At 41.2% G+C, this 9,216-nt stretch overlaps 1 pseudogene; it reads left to right on the top strand.

The window, feature by feature from the left end:
* Positions 1-4,605: 4,605 nt before the first annotated feature.
* Positions 4,606-5,878, top strand: LOC102852242 (annotated as a pseudogene).
* The last annotated feature ends 3,338 nt before the right edge of the window (positions 5,879-9,216 follow it).

Here is a 9,216-nt window from a genome sequence, read left to right as displayed (position 1 = left end):
GAGGGTGGAGGGACAGCGCAGGAGGGGAAGACCCTCTATGAGATGGATTGATTCGGTGACTGGGGTATTCGGGATGGGTGTGTCAGAGGCAGTGCGGTTGGTGCAGGATAGAGCAGGGTTTAGAGCTGTTGTGCATAGGGTCGCTATGAGTCGGAAAGGACTCGATGGCACATAACAACAGCAATCGTTTGTTACCTTTCCTGTGACTAACTTTGTTAGAGGCTGCTTCTCATTAGGATGCACAGAGTTATAAACTCTTAAACTTCACAGAGAGATGAGGCAGAGTGGAATGCCTTAGAGAGATAGACAGGGAGTTGTAGAGGAATAGGCAGGATGGGTTTACTATAATTAATCACAGATATAAATTAACTGTTGCTTTGCTGGTACCGGGTGTCATCAAGGTGATCCAGACTCATGGTGATCTTTTGTTTCAGAGAAGTTTTAAATGTATATGAATTTTCAAGATGGTGATCAGGCCTTTCTTCTGAGACACCTCTGGATGGATTTAAACCAGAAACCTTTCAGTTAGTAGTCATATTCTTTAACTCTGAGACTTCTGCTTTGGTGGTAAATACCTACAAACAAAGAAAAACAGAAAAGAAGGGCCAAGAAAGAATAGCTAGTTCTCATTTGAAGGAAGAAATATATTATCTCTCTCGTCTGAAGCCTAGTATCCTTTTGAAAACTTTATTTAGAAAACAAATGATAAAGAGACTGAGTATTTAGAATTATATATAGAAAGTATTTAGTGAGGATTAAGTTAAATGTATTGGGAGCTGTAACGAAACAATTGGGTATCATAGCACAGCATGGAAATATGGTGTCCCTGCTAAAGGTCACTGCACCACTGGTGTAGAAAATGGCCGTGGCTCATAAAGGAGATTTTGGGTCCTGGTCCACAAATACTTTATTGATGTAAATTTTTATGGATTGAAAGTTTACTCACACTATGTTAGACCTTGTAAATATCCTGGCATACTGTCAATGGAAAACACTAGCCAAGGCAAATCTCTCCTCTGGAGTCAGCTGGGAATGTTGGAATGAGTTTATCATGCAACAGATAGTGATGACTCAGCAAGTCCAGAAGAGGATGAGTTGAATCCTGAATCTCCCAATTGCTTGTTAGGGGGGATCCTGACAAGTATAAGACCTTTTTACTAACAATTATGATTGCTGTTGTTATGTGCCATCAAGTCACTTGTGACTCATAGCGACCCTAAGTACAATAGCAGCTCCATCCTGAGACAAATTTAGTGTCTCTGACACATCTACCTCCCCCCTTAATGCAGTCATGGAATTAATCCATCTCACTGAAGGCCTTCCTGTCTTGCATTGTTCCTCCACCCTCCCAAGCATGATGTCCCTCTCCAAGGACAGGTCCCTCCTTGCAACATGCCTAAAGTATGTCAGAAGAGGCTTCAGAATTCTTGCTTCCAAGGAGCAACCTGATTTCACCCTCTCTAGGATGAACCTGTTTGTTCTCTTAACAGTCCATGGTATATTCAATACTCTTCTCCAGCACCACAGCTCAAAGGCATTCTCCTACTGTCATCCCTAGTCATTGTCAGGTTTTCTGATAAATAGCAAGTAACTGCAAAGATCTTATCCTGGATCAGGTGCACCTTAGTCTCTTGATTGACATCGTTGCACTTCAGTACTTTGGAGATGTCCCTGACGACAGAGTTTCTCAATGTAATTTGTCCTTTGATTTCCTGTCTGCTGGTAACAAGAGTGTTGGTTGTGGAGCCAAGCAAACTGTAGCTGTTAACAATCTCAGTCCCTTCACTGTTGATCATGATGCTGCCAGTTGGCCCAGTGGTGAGAATCTGTTTTTTTTCTTGATGTTGATCTTTAATCCATATTGACTTCTGCAGCAAGTGCTTCAGGTCATCCTCAGTTTCAGCAAGCAGGGTTGTGTCGTCTGCTTAACTTAGGTTGTTAATGTGTTTTCCTCCAATCCTGATGCCACATTTCTCTTCATATAGTCCAGCCTCCCAGATGATCTATTCTGCATATATATGGAAAAGATATGGAGATAAGACTCATCCCTGGTGTACACCCTTCCCGATTTTAAACCATACAGTGTTTCCTTGCTCTGCTCTGATGACTACTTCCTGGTTCAAGTATAGGTTTCACACTAAGCACAATCAAGTGTTCTGGGATTCTCATTCTTCTCAAAGTTAGCCAGTTTATTGTGATTCACATAGTCAAATGCCTTTGCGTAGTCAATGTAACACAGATAGACATTCCTCTGGTGCTCTCTGCTCTCAGCCAAGATCCATTTAACATTAGCTATAATAGCCCTAGGACCATAGCCTCTTCTAAATACAGTCAGCACCTCTGGAAGTTCTCTGTTGCTGTGCTGTTTCAGTCATTTTTGGATAACTTTCAGCAGAATCTTGCTTGCATGTGATTTTAATTATATTGTTTGGTCATTTCCATACTCAGTTGGATCACCTTTCTTTGGATTAATTCAGGTAAAAAGCAGCTAAGTGTTGCCAGTTAACCCATCCCATATGTCCTAAATGAAAATTATTACCACAAGGGAAGCCTACTCTCTCCTAAATTAAATCACCGACAGGCTTAAACTCAAACCCTAATATGAACAAAACTGTTGATATTGGCTCCTAAGGGACTCAACCTTGTCACAGAGTCAGAATCAACGCATACCTGACACTCTAGTAGGTTCTCAGGGGATGTAAATATCATGGAAAGAATTATCAAATTTTCTCCTGAGGAGCTTTTGCTGTATTTGAATCTTCAGAGAGGTGCTGTCTTTGGGTTAGCAGCACAACTCCCTCCAGTCTATGTCACTAGAGTTCCCTCCTTAAAGGATGGATAGTTCCAAACTAGTAAATAAGTGAGTAGAACAATTACAGTGCATGAAAGAGTTAGATTACAATCCACATTGTGTTTCTTCTTGAAAGTCAGCCTTACTATCTATATCTGCCCCAGACTTTGGCAGGAACTCACCGCCACATAGGAATATGGCCTCTAAAAAATAAAAAAAAGAAAACACTAGCTGGCTCTGTTGGCCAAGGGTGACCAAATATCTCCAATTCCAGGGGTGGGAAAACTTCTTTAAAAACCTCAATGCCATCAAATAGATTCTGACTCATAATGGTTCTCCATTGAGCTTCCCAGGCTGTAAACCTTTATGTGGGGAGACAGCTCATCTTTCTCCTGCGGAGCTATAGATTCACAGCCTTTTAAATAGCAGTGCAAAATGTTAACTATGCCACCAGAGCTCCTAACCCCAGGACACATTAATGATTTAAAGGATCCTATCCAGGAGGTAAGGAGCCCTTGAAGTGTAGTGTTTCTTCTATCAGGCTGCAAACAAAAAGGTTGTCACTCAAAATTCAGCTGTTACTCCACAGGAGAAGGATGAGCAGTCTCTACCTGTTAAGATTTACAACCTCAGAAATATAATGAAGGGTGGCTATGAGTAAGAACAAGTTCAATGGTAGTATATTTAGGGGTTAACCAAAATGGAAAGAGACATAATCAAAGAATCACTATCCATTTACCCATTGTCATGAATTTACATGTGTTCCCCTGAAATACATATATGTAATGATATAATATGGAAGTTATGTAATGACCCCCATGATCCTGTTAAACCAAATAGTTGCAGGAAAATTAAATGTATAATGTAATACTACCTAATCCCATTACATCCCTAACTGGATAAAAGAGGAGTCTTCTGCAAGGTGCGGCCAGTAATATCTTTTATTTCAGTAGAGATGAAAGGGGAGGAAAGCAAGGGAGAGTGGAAATCTCTAATCATGAGGAATAGAATGCTTCTGTTTGGACCAGGCAACAAAATTCCTTGACATCAGGAAGGCTGGGATGCATGGAGGTCTCCAGGATTCCAGGCCCATGGATGCTGAAGAAAACAAAGGCTTTTCTCCACAACTGAAACAGTAAGAGGGCCTTTGCCCTAAGGTTGATATCCTGATTTTGCCCTTCTAATATCTGCATTATGCAAATGACACAACCTTGCTTGCTGAAAGTGAGGAGGACTTGAAGCATTTGTTGCAGAAGATAAGGAATGCAGCCTTCGGTATGAATTCCTCTCAAAGTAAAAAAAACAAATATTCTTACCAGTAGGCAACATCATGATGGGTGGAGAGGAGATTGAAACTGCCAACAGAGTGTGGTATCAGGGCAATGGCTCTCCATGTGAGTGCTCGCTGGCCAGCTGCTACCGCCACCTGACGGCAGCGGTTACCAGCTCTGGCGCTGATGGGTGTGGACCCTGGATGTTGCTGGGACACCTCCACACTCTCTCACTCACCAGCCCTTCTCCTTCTTGGACCAGGTGACCATGTGTTACACTTTGTCCCAGTCCTGGGCGAGCAGCGTTGGGTTTATGTCTTTATTTGATGAAAATGAGCTGTTGTACAGCCACTGGTACCTGTCCTGGGAAAACATAGCCTGCACACAAGATGATTCCAGCCTCGGGAGCGAAGACTTTTTCATGTCAGAGACTGAAAACTCTTGCAGTCATTCAGGTCATCCCTTCTTCTCCAAATAGAGGATACCAAAAAGTTGCAATCAAACATCTCTTCATCTTATTGATACAGCTACTAATAATCCAAAATGTCTGTAAATATCAACTGCAACTTGTCAGACCAGTTCTATCACTCCAAGATGCCCCGTCTGATTGCCAAGGTTACGGGCAAAAGAAATGGAACCAAGACAGGTATAGTCAACATGGTCGACATTTCAAAGGTGCTTAATCAGCCTCCAAAGTATCCCATCAAATATTTTGGTTGTGAGCTGGGAGCACATACTTAATTTGATGTTAAGAATGACTGCTATATTGTCAACATATTTCATGAGACGAACAAGCTGCAAGACATGTTAGACAAATGTATTAAAAAAAATTGTTCTCTGTCCTGGGTGTGAGAATCCTGAAACAGATGTGCACGTCAGTCAAAAGAAACAAGAGGTAATTCTTTTAAAGCCTGTGGCTACTGCGGCATGCTTGACACACATAAACTCTGCACATTCATTCTCAAAACCCCACCTGAGTATAGTGACAGTGGCACAGATAAGAAACAAAAGGTGGGGTGAACCCAGAAAGGGTAAAGACAAGGAAAATGACTCCGTGTCCAGCAGTGAGATACCACCACCTCTATTTCCACATGAAATCAGTCCTCCTCCCCATGCTGTGGCAGAAGAAGATGATGATGACTGTGGAGATTATACTATGGAAGAAGCTCAGAGGGTTCAGAATGTATGAAATAGGTGACCATGCAAAAGTTCTGAACCTTAGTGATAATTTGGAGCAAACCATTGAAGAATGGGTTAACATTTTTTTATTTTGTTAAGAAAAAGAAGATGGAATTATTGAGTCATCTGATGAGGAGATTGTTGCTGAAGCAGAAAGGCTGAATGTGAAAGCTATGGGCCCTCTTGTTTTGACTGAAGTTCTTTTTAAAGAGAAGATTAGGGAACAGATCAAGAAATATAGGTGCCATTTTTTACAATTTTGTCACAACAACCAAAAAGCTCAGCAGTACCTCCTTCATGGTTTAGAGTATATGGTAGCAATGCATCAGGCACAGCTCCTCTCCAAGATCCCACACATTCTGAAGGAGATGTATGATGTAGACCTTCTGGAAGAGGAGGTCATTGTTAGCTGGTTGGAGAAGGCCTGTAAGATATATGTCTCAACGAATATTCCAAAGAGATTCATGTCAAAGAATAATCACTTATAAAATGGTTGGAGCCAAAGGAGGAATCTTCTGGTGGTGAAGAGGAAGATGAGAATGTTGAGGTGGTATATTCAAAGATTGCCATTGTCCCTAAAGTTGAAACTGTGAAATCTGACAAGAAGGAGGATGACATTGATATTGATCCCATTTAAAGTGGTGAATGAAACCTAGCTTCACAGTGCAATGCTGCAAAATTTCCTGCATTACCAGTCAGAAGTGCAACATGTATGTGCAAATGCTGCAATGGCTTAACATCATGCTACACTTAATACTAAAATGTCCTACTGTGACTGGTCTGTAATTAGGGGTCTTGATGAGACGTCTGAGGAGTCCATACATGTCTGTGAGCAGATGTAGTTTGCTTATTTATAGCATGATTCTTTCTGAAAACCTAGCAGTGGACACACTGGATTACATTTATTCAGTTACACAAAAACAAAAATTTGTTTTGGTCATTCTTCAGGAAAAAAAAGAAACTGTCAACTGTTTCATCTTGCTTGGATCCACAATTAACACCCTTGGTACCAGCAGTCAGGAAGTAAAGAGATGCATTGCACTGGGAAAATCTGCAATTAGGGACTTCTCTAAATTATTGAGGAGTAATGATACAAGTTTGAGGACTAAGGTGAGTCTTATTCAGGCTGTGCTCTTTTAGATCAATTGCTATGCATTGGAGTGCTGAACAATGAATAGGAATAACAGAAGAATTGATGCCTTTGAGCTGTGGTGTTGGAGAAGAGCACTGAACATCCCATGGATGGCCAAGAGAACGACGAGCTATGTCTTGGAGAGGGTGCAGCCAGAGTGTTCTTTGCAGGCAAGAATACTTTGGACATGTTTGTAGGAGGTGCTATTCCTTGGAGAGGGGCATGATGATGAGAAGGGTGGAGGGTCAGTGAATGAGGGGAAGACCCTCAACCAGGTAGATTGATATAGTAACTGCTACAATGGACTCTAGTGTGTCAGAAAGTGTGAAGACAGCACAGGATAGGAAAAGGTTCAGATCTTTGGTTAATGGGGTCACTATGAGTCATATTCGACTTAACGACACCTAACAACAACAACATCCTAAACTGTAAGTGAGAAAGTTCTGGCAACTGAGGGAATTACACTGCTAACCCAAAGATGGTGATTTGGATCCACTGTGTGCTCTGCAAGAGAAAGATCAGAATCTCCTCCCACTTGATATGAAAACCCATTAGAGGGTCGGGAATGAGTTGATTCTAACTCAATGGTAATGAGAGTCAACTCTCATGTGAGATAACAAACTTCTGTTTGTTAACCCCACATCCACTGTGCTATCTCTATTATAGTAGCATAAATAATATACCCATTAAAATTGACCCAGTTTTGCTAAAAGAGGCTTTCTCTCTGACTTTTCTCACTGAAATAATCCTTTTCCCCCACTAAGGACTTTCTTAGTCAGCTGGTTGTTGTTATTGTTGATTACTGAGTACGACTCACAGTGACCCTATGAACAAAAAACCTGAAGCCTTTCTATATCATAATTTCTCCAAGTTCACGGAGTTTCCAGATGCATGTGATTTAGGAAGTGGATGCCACTCCTGAGCTTTTATGCTATTGATAAGCTCTGCCTCATGAGAACTAGTTAACCCTCCCATAATGGTTCAGGTGGTTAATATGCCACAGTATCAGCTAATGCAAAATACTGGCAAATAAGTCTGTTGTAGTTGTTTTAGTTAAAGAAGAGTGATTCTTACCACCTCTCACCCTTCGGTTCTCCAATATGGTCTAGGCCTAAAGCCACTACTGATGTTGTTGTTCCAAGCAAGAATTATTCTACACAATAGGGAATAAAATAACACTGTTCCTTTTATTAGAACATCTCTACCACATATCATCACCTTAAAGAATGATATAAAAAATAAAATGGGAAAACAGTTTACGGTAATAATAAAACGAACAAAAACCTCACTCACTGCTGTCAGTTCTGACTCACATTTGACCCTCCATCAGATTTCCAAGACTGCAAATGATTATAGGAAGATACTACTCATCTTTTTCCTTAGAAGCTGCTGGTGGATTTGAACTGCCAGTCTTGGTTAGCAGCATTGACATGGCACACAATGTACTTAGATCTCAAGTCTTCTTCTATCCGAAACCTAGTGAGGGGGCACTGCGAGTCAGAACTGATTGATGGCAGTGGGTTTTTAACATAAGCTACTCAGTGAAAATTTCACAGAAGAATCAACCACAATTTACATTCAGCTTTGAGGGTCAACTGTACAAATTTCCCCAAGTTGTTCACGGGGTACTTAAATAACTCCATAACTGTACATGGGCTTTACAGACCTTAGCACTGACTACACACTTCTACCATAAATTTAGCTTTATATTAGTCAACCAGGGGCCCTTTGGTGGGGTAGTCAATAGGAGTTGCATTGGTAACCCAAAGGCTGAAACTGGTGGTTTGTATCCACCAGGCATTGTGCAGGAAGATGGGGCAAGCTCTTCCTGCAATTTACAACCTCCAAAAACCACTAAAGGGTCAGCTATAAGCCAGTTCTAACTTGAAGATATTATGTTTTTGTTTGTTTTTGAAATTATTAGATGACACTGTCCTTGTTGGACCTAGGCAAGGTTGCCTTTTCGCAGAGCTGTAAACTTGTGAGTAAACACCTCACTGAGAGGGGATGAACGACTGTCTTTCATAGGGTAAAAGACTTCTTATAGCTTGTTAAATTTGGGGGCTATATGTAAAACTTTTCAGGATGAACTACTCCTAATCTGATAAAAACAAACAAACCCCAAACTCCTAGCATTTTAATCCCTCACATTATAAAGGAGTTCAAACATTTGGTAGGGATGTTTGGACTCAGATGCCAACCCATTGTTGTTATGTGCCAACAAGTAGATTATGACTCAGAGTGACCAAATGCACAACAGCTCTGAAACTTGCCCTATCTTGAGCCAATCTCACTGTCTCTGACACAACTGTCCCCATTACCATAGTCATTGCATCAATGCATCTCATCTAGGGTCTTCTCTTGTGCTGACCCTTCACCCTTCCAAGCATGATGTACTTCTCTAATGCCTGTTCACTCCTGGCAATATGCCCAAGATACGTGAGATAAAGCTTTATAGTCCTTGCATCCAAGAAACAACCTGGTTTTGTTCTTTTTGGAACAGACCTATTGATTTCTTGGCAGTATGTTCAATATTCTTCTCCAGCACAACTCAAAGGCATCAATTCCTCTTCTGTCATCCTTAGTCATTGTCCAGCTCTCTGTTGCATAGCAAGTGATTGAGAAGAGTATAGCTTGGACCAGGTGCGCCTTGGTCTCTACACTGACCTTGTTGCTCCTTAGCCCTCTGGAGAGGTCCCTGAGAGCAGATTTTCCCAAAGCAATCTGACTTTTGATTTTCTGACTGCTAGTGCAAAGAGCGTTGATTGTGGATCTGATCAAGACAGAATTCTTAACAGCCTCAATCTCTTTTTTATCTATTGCTATGCTTCCAACACATTACC

The sequence above is a fragment of the Elephantulus edwardii genome, unplaced genomic scaffold, assembly GCF_000299155.1.
Source record: "Elephantulus edwardii isolate Elephantulus edwardi_28Jun2011 unplaced genomic scaffold, EleEdw1.0 scaffold00083, whole genome shotgun sequence".
NCBI lineage: Eukaryota > Metazoa > Chordata > Mammalia > Macroscelidea > Macroscelididae > Elephantulus > Elephantulus edwardii.
The sequence above is the reverse complement of the archived record's forward strand: the minus strand, read 5'-3'. Positions and strand labels throughout refer to the sequence as shown.